This window comes from Myotis daubentonii, chromosome 12 (assembly GCF_963259705.1).
Source record: "Myotis daubentonii chromosome 12, mMyoDau2.1, whole genome shotgun sequence".
In the NCBI taxonomy this organism is placed as follows: Eukaryota; Metazoa; Chordata; class Mammalia; order Chiroptera; family Vespertilionidae; genus Myotis; species Myotis daubentonii.
The window spans coordinates 75,523,322-75,534,442 of record NC_081851.1 but is presented as its reverse complement, the minus strand read 5'-3'; the positions used below and the strand labels follow the sequence as shown (position 1 = coordinate 75,534,442).

The 11,121-nt window shown below is 50.5% G+C and overlaps 1 pseudogene; it reads left to right on the top strand.

Moving 5' to 3' along the window:
• Positions 1 to 451: 451 nt before the first annotated feature.
• LOC132213734 (H/ACA ribonucleoprotein complex subunit 1-like) lies at positions 452 to 7,062 on the top strand (annotated as a pseudogene).
• Positions 7,063 to 11,121: the final 4,059 nt, after the last annotated feature.

Here is an 11,121-nt window from a genome sequence, read left to right as displayed (position 1 = left end):
GACTTTATAGATTAGGCACAGTATGAGATTAACAACAATAACTAATAATAAAACGTAACAATTTTAACACTATACAGTACTATGTCTTTCTCTGTGTATGTGTGTGTGTGTGTGTGTGTGTGTGTGTGTCTCAATACCTTATTGTGCTACACTCAGCTTTTCACTTAAAGGAAGCGCTTTACGGCTTCTCTGATGTACTGGGATTGCCGGCATCACTACTCTTGCGTTTGGGGACATGATTAAGTAAAGTTAAGGTGACTTGAACATAAGCACTGAGCTATCACAACAGTTGATCTGATGACCAAGACAGCTACTAAGTGAGAAATGGAACAGTACGAGATTTCATCAGGATACTCAGAATAGAGCACGATTTAAAACATACCGATTGCTTATTTCTGGAATCTTCCATTTAATATTTTTGGACTGCAGTTGACCACAGGTTCCTGAAACCATGGAGATCAAAACCATGGGTAGGGAGAACGACTGTATATATGATTTGTTACTCATAAGAGCTAGGAAGAGCCAAAGAGCTGGGCAAAGGCGTAGAGGGTGGCGGTGCTGGTGTAGATATGATGCTTGGGGGAGGTGTGCTCAGAGCAGAATCCAGAGGAAAATGAGGGGTGGTGGGTGGGGCACAGGCGTCAAGGTGGGTTGGGGGTGGGGAATCAAATGCAAACTACAAATGGAATAAGCGTGGCCTGTGTGCAGACAGAAGGGAGCACCCCGCTGGGCCTGGAATCTGGGTGGCCACTGATGGCCACCGTTTTCCCATCTGTAAAATGGAGCAAGTAATCCTTGTATCACAGAGATTGTTCTGAGAATTAAGAAATAGCATAGCTTTAAAGAAGCTGGCCCATGCTGTTTGAAATAAATCCGATATCTCTTTTCCCCTCCTCCAAGAAGTGCAATTATCCCTACACAGACATGCCATGGTTATTATATATTTCTTTTTACCGGTCTTATTCTAAAAGTAAGTCGAGGAAGCTGATGCAATGATAAGCCCTGATTGTCTTTATGAACTTCCTTAGACTCTGAGGTTCTAGGAGTCGAAGAGCCCTGAGCCCATGGCCAGCTGGACAGAGAAGGGAGTTCTGAGGACATTGTGCTGCAGGTGGCCAGCTGAACCTGTGCTCTTCTCCCTGGTACAGGCCCCCTGTCCGGGGCCAGATGGGCACACGAGGAACTGTGCAGTGTGTCAGACAACCGTCACGGCCAGCCTGACTCAGAGACAGGACTTCAGCTAATCCACTTAGAGAGAGAGGCCGGGAGCATCACGTCCATCTTCCCACGCATCTTCTCACCCAGTGGGTAATCCCTCTGTCTTCCTTCTCTGGACCTGCCACAAGGTACCACACGAACTGGGTGGCTTCAAGCAATGCTTGCTCTCACAGCTCTGTAAGCGAGATGTCTGAAAGCTTCAGGTGGTTTCTGGCAACCTTTGGGAGTCCTGGATTTGCAGCTACGTAATTCCAATCTCTGCCTTCCTCGTCACAGGGCATTCCCTGTGTCTGTCTTTTTACAAGGCCACCAGTTGCATTGGATGAGGGCTCCTCCCTACTCCAGTATGACCTCCTCTTAACTAATTACATCCGCAACAACCCTATTTCCAAGTAAGGTCAAGTTCTCAGGTCCTGGGGGTAGGACTTCAACATACCTTTGTTTTGGTGAGGGGCACGATGAGCCCACAACGCTGCCCCTGCCACCCAAGCAAGGAATTCCAGTGGCAAGCAATTCCCACTGGAGAGACTCAGTTGGCTTTCACGGAAGAACTTGGAGAGCTTTGTTGGCCAAGCAAAGGGTCTTTGGGTTCTGATGGGCACTTCCACAGGTGGGAGCGCAGCCTTAGATGCAGCCAACTCTGCGGCTTTACGTTTCCCTCTCCCCCTCTCCCCCTCTCCCCCTCTCCCCCTCTCCCCCTCTCCCCCTCTCCCCCTCACCCCCTCTCCCCCTCTCCCCCTCTCCCCCTCTCCCCCTCTCCAGTCCTCCCCTGTCCCAGAAATATTTATCAAGAGATTCATATATTCCAGGAACGGTGCCAAGTCCTGATGCCCAACCGTAAACAAGACAGGAGGAGGGAAAGGCTGTCATTACATCACCCTTGCCCATGGGTCCTCAGTTCACTCGAGGCCACACAGAATGCCCTGGCCACGCCTGAATGTGGCCCTTCCTCGATCCAAAGAAGCGATGGGCTCCCCCAAGGCTCCTGTGGCTTGAACACCTTGGTTTCTGTACTTATTCCACATAACAGAGTGGTAGAAGCTGTATGGCCCAGACCAGGCATGGTGGAGAGCGACAGTGTGTGCCATGCATAAGTACATCGAGACGACAGGCGACACCAGCAGTGTCCCGAGCTGGCTGCAGCATACGGTCGCCTCCTGAGGCCTGGTCTACAGGTCCTTCCTCACCCCCGCTGCTCTCCTCTGCGTGTTGTCTACTCTGGCTCCTCTCAGATCACTCTTCCCAGAAGGAACTGCCACATGAGCCTGGCAGAGAGTAGGAGAAGCAAATAGGTAAGGAGATCCTTTTAATAAATATGCTGGACGCGGTCACAGAGGCACGAGGTGGGTGTTTGGAGAAGCCAGAGGAAGAAGCAATGGAGTCTTTCTGAGCAAGTGCGGCTGGCTTCACAGAGGACCTGATATCCCTTTAAGGGTGAGTAGCAGTTCCCATGCCAGGGCCAGGTGGGGCGCCTTGGGAAAGAGCATCCTTGTCACGTCTCAAGGAGAGAGTGGTGATTTTTTTTTTTCCAATTACAGTTGACCTATAACATTACAGAGACTTGTGGGACTTTTCATGGAGCCTTAGGAGGTCTCATCTGTTTCCGGCCCTGCTTTGAGCTAACCCTAAATCATTATGGCCAGGACGCACTGTCCTGGATGCCAGCAGCTCATTCCTACGTCTGACCCTCTGATTTGTTCTGAGGGAGAACAGCCAAAATGCAGACTGGATTTAGCAAATGAGGCGTCAGCAGCTTGGCCCGGGATCCATCCCCAGGCCCATGGGAGTGAGTCCTTGACAAGCATTGGCTGAGAACAAGCCTCCCTGATGGGTCTGTGGCCCTTGGGAGGCAGCCATCACACATCGTCGCTGCTCCCCAAGAGGTCATTCCAGTGAGCAAGACACGCCACACGTGCGCACCATGAGCTCTAGGTCACACAAAATGTCTACGGACTGCTGCACGCCTCTGTAAGTTTACCGGATATTTTGGGAACACAGGGACCGTGGCAAGCCGTTCCAACCGGAGGGCCAGGGTTGGCTTTCACTGAAGAGCTTTGAGAGCTCCGATGGCCAAGTCAAATGTCAGAGTAGAGAAGGGGCGGCCCAGAGGTGTGACAACACAGGACAGGAGTGAGATGAGAGCAGGCTTTGGGCTGGCTTCTGGTGCAGGTGCGGAGGAGGGAGCACTGGGGGCAGGTCAGGGAGACAGCCCCAGGTGGCAGCACCAGGAGCTGCTGGGATAGCAGCCACCATCATGCATGGACAACCATCCGCACATGCCTTCCCTCTGGCCAAGGTCTAAATGCAAATGTGGCCCTAGCTGGTTTTGCTCAGTGGGTAGCGCATCAGTCTGCAGACCGAAGGGTCCTGGGTTCGACTCTGGTCAAGGGCACATGCCTGGGTTGCGGGTTCGATCCCCATTAGGGGGCGTGCAGGAGGCAGCCGATCAATGATCGGCTCTCTCATCATTGAGGTTTCCATCTCCCTCTCCTTCTCCCTTCCTCTCTGAAATCAATAAAAATATCTTAAATAAATAAATAATGAATAAATGCGAGTGCGGTGACTGCCGGGGCAGAGGCAGCGCAGTGAGGAGCGGGGACCACTGAAGCCACACAGCCCGGTCTGGGAAGGCTTGTCATCGGCTGTGCTCTCTTCTCCACCGCTGGGGGGGCCGGCCCCTCAGCCGCTGCCTGGAGTCCTTCCCATGTGGGTGGTGGAGGTTCGCTGGAGCCATGACTCACCACCGAGCTGGCCTCCGTCCAAACACTCTGCGCAGGCCAGGCTGATGAAGCCGCCAGCAAACCCTCACCAGCCCTTGGCAGCCCCTGGAGCCAGAGGCGTGGGCACCAGCAGTGGCGTAGCGGGGGAGGTCAAACACCCAACTGGCCCTTGGCTGCGGGCCCTCCTGGCCCAGGAGAGAGCCCGAGGGTCCGCCAGGACATAAGATGAAAGAGAAGAGGAGGCGGCCCGACTGCCAGGTTTCTGATGTGGGTGACGGGGAGCGCCATCCCGGAAAGGGAGAATTCGGCAGGGGAGTGTGCCGAAGGGGAGAGACAGTGAGTTCGGTTTGGGACATGTTGAATGTGATGTACCTCTGGGTTCCAGGAGGCAGTGCCTGTGAGTTTTAAGAAGTAAGGTGCGGATGAAAACAGATCTAGAAGGTTTGGTAGGCACATAGTAGGTCCTATGAGAACCTACTGAATGAGAACCCCCTGGCGCCAGCACTTCAGCTCCCAGCTCAGGGGATGTTTGGGAAGACCCCACGCAGACTGACTTTCCGGGGAAGCACAGAACATCCTTTGTGTGATTATGATCGAAGCAGACACCTGGAGGGCATATTTCAGCTCAAAGTACCCAAGATGGGGGGCCGGTGGAGGCCTAGCACTGTCAGAAGTCGGTGTGAGGGGCCAGCAAGAGCTTGTCTGGTTGTCTGGAACCGTGAAGATCCGGGAGGCGTCCACAGAAGCGATGGCATGTTCTCAACCCTGGAGCAATACTTATTTTCCCTTCACCTTTATTGCCCTGGAACTCTGTTGATAGATCTTACATAATCACATTGTTTAAATATTTGCGATGGTGATTACACCACCGTTCAATTTTAATTGCCACTGCTGTTAACACGTCAGGCATTCTCAAGCAAAATTAATTCGGACCAAACAATTGATTGATGGTCTTTAAAATCAATCCAAACCTTCAGAAATGAACCAGTTTCATAACCCAACATCCCAACCGCGAAGTGAATTTGGACAATAGATCTGATGCCCTCAGGGATGTTTCCCCTGAGGCCACACGTTAGTCCTATAAAGAACAGACAGAAATGCAAAGCATGCAGTTGAGAATCACAGAATTTATTTTTATGCAAAAATCCCTTCTTCTTAAAACCAAAAGTAAAAAATAACCAATGGGGGGCGGGGCGGGGGGGGGGGGGGGAATCCCTTCTAGAGCAGGTCCGATGCTTCACTCATCTCTCTTTGAATCTGTGAGTGACGGGCATCTCAGTACCTAAAAGGACAGCCCCATCCTCGCTGGTTGACTCAATGGATAGAGTGTCAGTCTGGGTCCTGGGTTTGATTCCAGTCAAGAGCACATGGCCAGGTTGCAGACTCCATCCCCAGTATGGGGTGTGCAAGAGGCAGCTGAGCAATAATTCTCTTGCATCATTGATGTTTCTATCTCTCTCTCCCTCTCTCTTCTTCTCTGAAATCAATAAAAATATATTTAAAAAAAAAAAAAGACAGCCCCATCTATTGTTGGCTTGTTCCAATTGGTACCAAGTTCTTATGTCACACTGGAATAGAGTTCCCAGTCACTTCCTTTTGTCACTCATAAATTTCACTTTCTAGAACAACACAGAAAAATTCCAATTCTGATCTGAAGATTCTTTTGAGAACTGAGTCCGCGGATTAGAGAAACAAACAAACCCAGTAGATGCCACACTCTGCTCCCCCGGGACTGTCTGAGGGTAAGCCTCTGGGAAGTTCTGTAGCCAATTTCATTTCACATGGTGGTCCTGTAAGTCTATGGGCTTGTGGGATTGGAGAAATCTTGGAGAAGGCGTTCTGGACAGTGAGCTGCTGCAGCTTCACTTCAATGGAATTCCAAGACAGAACCACCCGCCCCAAGACCTGCCTTGGCCCTTGCTCACTGGGGACAGGGGGTCAGTGTTTGGGGAGGAAGGTTAACATGCTACAAGGAATATTTATTTCAGAATCAGATCCCATGTACTAATATACAGTGATGATTGTTTCTAATCATATTTCTGAGGTTTAATATAATGCAGTCTTTGAGCTGGATTAAGAAACCCACAGAGAGGTACCTTTGTACACAAATGTGCGCTTCAGCCGGATTGAGCCAAAGCGTGCTGGGTTAGAACGCCTGCTCGGCCACTTATTTACAGAATGACCTTAGGCCTGGCTTCCTCCGATGGAAGACGGGTGTGAACATACTTAACCTTGAAGGGTAGCGGAGGGTTAAGTGAGAAAAGGTCTATCAAGGGCCTGGGGTTCGGCCTGGGCTGCAGCAGGTGCTTAATCAATGGAGCGAACAGGGTTCTAGATTCCAGTTTTAAACCCCAGAGGACGATCGGTTAACTCCTTTAGAAAATTCAATACTAGGAACAGGCCTATACAATCTATTACAGTATATTCAAGGTCATATATGTAAAGTAGTTGCTGATGTTTAAAATTCTGTTGATGTAGAAAGTAATACCGGGCAGATGGGGTGTGCACCGGGCCGGAGGTGCACATGGGGCCGCCAGGAGAGCATGTCTTTTGAGGCGGTGGAGGTGGCGGCTTCCATGGTGGTGGCAGCAGCAACAACCACTTCCGAGGTGGAGTGGCGCTCATTTCAGAGGCAGGGGTGGCGGCAGGCGGAGGAGGATTTGGCCACGGGGTGGCCTGGGAGGCTTTAACGAAGGCCAAGGCCAAGCGCCTCCAAACATGTGGCTTAATGAGAGAGTCCCTGCATCCCTGGGAAGAGGGCGTGGTTTGTAAATGGACCACAGAGGAAAATAAGGTGCTTACTGCAAGGCTCGGGGTCATTTAGAGAACAAAGAGCACATTGGACAAGGGGATGAGATATTTGGACAACTTAGAGATTTTTATTTTTCAGTTAAACTGACAGAAAATAGGAAGACACCGTCCTTTAAAAAACGATTGCAGAGGATTTTACCTCGACCTGCAGGTGAGAAGGGACCCCCGAGAGATGGTGGCAGGGGCGGGACAGGAGGCAGAGGCAGTGGTTCAGAGGTGGTGGCGGTGATGGTTGTGGAGTGGAGAAGGAGGAGGAGGAGGAGGAGGTCGCCTCACGGGGGTGTGTAGCAGTTGGCAGAGGAACTTCAGTTGATCTCTGCACTGACCTGCATGAGCTACTTCTAAGGGTCAGACACGTGTTTCTTGGGTGACTCTTGAAGAACTCAGATGTCATACAAATGTGAATGCAACCGAATAGGCACTTAACGCTCTAAAAGAGTGTGCACAAGGGTTTTAATGTTTGTTATGCTGCTTGGAACTGTGGTTAGCTTAATAAGTGGAGTTTTCATATTTAAAAAATATATAATATATTAAGAATTTTTCAATTTGACTCTTCCGGAAAGGGGCCAGAAGTGACCTCTGAAAATGGCTCGCTACTCACTTGGCCCAGAGAACCCTACAAAAGCATGCACATCAAGAGGTTCAAATGTTCGTGTTCACTTTAAGAACACCAGTGAGGCCGCCCAGGCCACCAGGGCTGCACATCCGCAAAGCCACCAAATATCTGAGGGTTGTCACTTTACAGAAGCAGTGGGTGCCGTTCCTCATTAGAAGGGTGGAGCTGGTAGGTGTGCCAGGCCAAACAGCGGGGCCGAACACAGGGCCAGTGGCCCCCAAAAGAGTGCTGAATTGTCGCTGCACGTGCTCAAAAATGCCGAGAGCCATGCTGAACTGCAGGGGTTAGCTGTGGATTCTCTGGTCACTGAGCACATCCAGGTGAACAGAGGGAAAGGGGGTGTCCCTTGCTCCCCAGTTGATAAAATGAAAGCCTCCCACATTCATCTTCACGGTTTCAGAGGTGAGGAGAGAGCCTGGCCTTGTCTAAGGCTGGCCTTGGGTTTTAATGGAGGAGATGAGGACAAGGGGACAAGAGACGCCATCTGGCACTGGACTGTGTGTATCAAGCTGTCCAGTCCTGTCATCTCAGGGGAAGCCAGGGGAGGCGCTGCAGGTAGGAAATGAGCACACTTTGCCCCCCCCTCCCCCCCAGCCCCGACAGCATCCATGGGGCCTGAGGCCTGGCTCTCCTGGCTCAGCTTAGCCATGCTGGGAACTGGGACTGGACGGCCATCCGGGCTCTCTCTGTAACACTCACAGAGGTGGTTACAACCCTCATCTGCTAATATAGCGGGCAGGGTTCTTTAGTGAGCCTGAGAGGAGGGGTGAGTAGCAAGGTATCTTCTCCCCAGGCTCCCCCAAGGCCTGGATGTGAGGAGTGAGTATTAGATGGAAAGACAGCCTTCTTCAGGCAGGAAGCAGCTGCTGCAGGCAAGGAGCCCCAGGCCGGGGTTCCCACCTCCGGGAGGCCCTGGGACCTTGCTTAGCTAGTCTGTGTCTCTGGAGGCACCCAGCCCCCGGGGCCTGCAGGGCGTGTCATGTTGAGGACACCGGAGCCAGTGGCCTCTCTCAGCCCTCTGGTCTGGAGAACTATTGGGAAACGAAATGCAACAGACCCCACCCCTCAAAGGAGACTGGAGGCAATTGCAGATTTCAACGCGAGAAAGAGATGAAAGCCAGAGAGGGTTTCATGAGAAAGTGCTGGGGTGTTTTGTTGGTGCGGTTTGATTTATTTAAATGTGTTGTGTTCAATCTGGGTTGAAAAATCCCAAGGATGTCCAGAAGTTTCTCGCGAGGGAGACGAAAGGGGACTGAGGCAGTGAGGTTCAGGGCGCCCTGTTCCCACATCAACCAGAGGCATTCCACTTTCATCTCCTTTTTTAAAAAAACCAACACACACTTGGGCTTAATGTAAATGTTACTTAAAGAATATTTTTTAATAAAAGGGTTTCGCTGCTACCATCATGTTTGGAAACTACAGGTGTGTTACCTCCCTTTTCCATAGGACGCTGGTCCTGACATTCCACGCACACATGGAGATGATCAGTCTTGCTTTGGGAGAATAGAGAGACACTCATATGCTCATTCCTCATTCCACAGATGGTGACTGGGTGCTTCCTTCGTGCCAGGCACAACGATGCATCATGAAAAAGAAAAAGATCTCATAAATGTCACCCTTGCCCTTAAGAGACGGCACAGGTTACAGCCCACGGCTGGCCGCTCAGAGGCGTGTGAAGAGTGTGGGCTTGGGGATAGGCCGGGGGCTCCACCCGTGAATAATCCAACTCCTGGCAGCTGAAGCCACAGACACAGCTCTCTTTCAGACACCTCTCCTTTTCCCTGAATGGATTTTCAGTGTCTGCAGCTCCGGCGGCTTCTTTGGAACAGCCAAGCTTAGCTCCCTTTCCCCATACCATTCGGTCTGACTGGGGGCCACTTTAATCCAAACGGAGGCTTCAGCAAAGGTTTTAACAGCTGTACCCTTGATTTTCTTTTCTTTCCTTATTCTTTTTTTTTTCATGAAGAGCTGCTTCTCTAATGAGGATGCTGTAGCACACAATGAGAGCAAACACTGCTAAGCCTTTGTTAGATTAGGCCGCTGAGATTTAGGGATTGTTTGTTACAACAGCATAACCTCACCCATCCTGACTAATAATACACATTATCTACCCTTATCTACTCCTGGGCAAACTTCTGTTTCTTGCACAGTTTAATTCTCTTCCAGTGTAGGAAGCCATGTTCCATTCCCCCAGGAAGAGGGGAAGGCTCTTTCCTCTATGCACATAACATATTCTAGGGCACAATACATTTAATTGAACTTTTCTATGCCTTTGTCTGTCACCCACAATGGCTTGCATGTACCGTGAGAGCAGAACTCATAAGTCATATGTAAGTGTTTGTTGATAGGCTGCACGAGTGCAAATATGGGAGTTAGAAATTGCTTCTTAAGGCCCAGCCTTTAGTGCTCGTTTCTAAGCTGCAAAGAAACCACCTGTCACTGAAGAAGTGACATGGTGCAATTGTCCGCATCTGCCTGACAACTGTGGTGAGGTCTGGAAGTTTGAAACCTAGGGGGTTAGAAGGAGGGTCTGTAAGGTTTCTTTAGACCTAACAGCCCACACCCTGTGAGCGCTGCTGAACCAGACGGAAACCTTCCTTAGCTGGTGTCAGGGAAGACAGCTCAGTCCTCACACTGGAACAATTTGTTAGCGTGTACACGTTTCCATTTTCAGTGTTTTAAGTTCTAATTGGTTTCCTCTTTTGTGCTAAGAATGCCATCTGTCCCTTTGACAGGTTTTTGGATATGATACCACTTACCAGGAAATATGACCACCATCAGTACTGTAAGATGATTCTTAAGTGTCCCAAACAGCCCTGTTTTCATAGCTTCACACAGAACCTGGTACTGTTCCTGTGAAGAGACTGTCCTGTTTCTCAGGTACTTGCTGCATTAGAATCAAGCCCCTCACCTCCACAGTTTCTAGGAGGTTATAATATAGTACAAGACAGCACCGATGGTTTTATTCTGATTCCAGATCTCATATCTGCTCTGTTGCAGTAAAAAGAATCTTATTATCTGCATTTGTAGATGAGAAAACTGAGGCTGATGAAAATGGGCTAGCTCTGTGGTCGGCAAACTGCGGCTTGAGAGCCACACGCGGCTCTTTAGCCCCTTGAGTGTGGCCCTTCCACAAAATACCACAAAATACCATTTGCGGGTGCGCACGTACAGTGTGATTGAAACTTCGTGGCCCATGTACAGAAGTTGGTATTTTGTGGAAGAGCCACTCAGGGGGCCAAAGAGCCACATGTGGCTCGCGAGCCGCAGTTTGCCGACCATTGGGCTAGCCTAACATGTGGAGACGATATAGAACCAGGACATTCAACTGAACTTCCGAATCTACACCCTCTGCCCTACAGATACCCTCTCCCTCTTCTGGACTCACAATTCCCGTTGTGTGAATCAGGAAGCTGAGGCCAAGAGAAGGTAAGTGGCCAATGTAAGAGTCTTCAGCACAGAAGTCACAACTCCTGTGATCTGGTGCTCTCACCTAGACTTTGCAATACCTGCTTCCAAGTCCGAAGGTACTTACTTGGGTCTTGGACAAGCTAAGAACAGGGAGGTTGCAGAAAGGGTTATTAATTAGTCCCTTTCCAACGTCAGCAGGCTCCACCTGGAACCCCAGTGCTGTGGTTGGCTGATGTAGGATTCCCTGAGCCCCTGTAGGCAGACTGGGGCTAGACCAGCGGTTCTCAACCTGTGGGTAGCGACCCCTTTGGGGGTTGAACGACCCTTTCACAGGGGTCGCCTAAA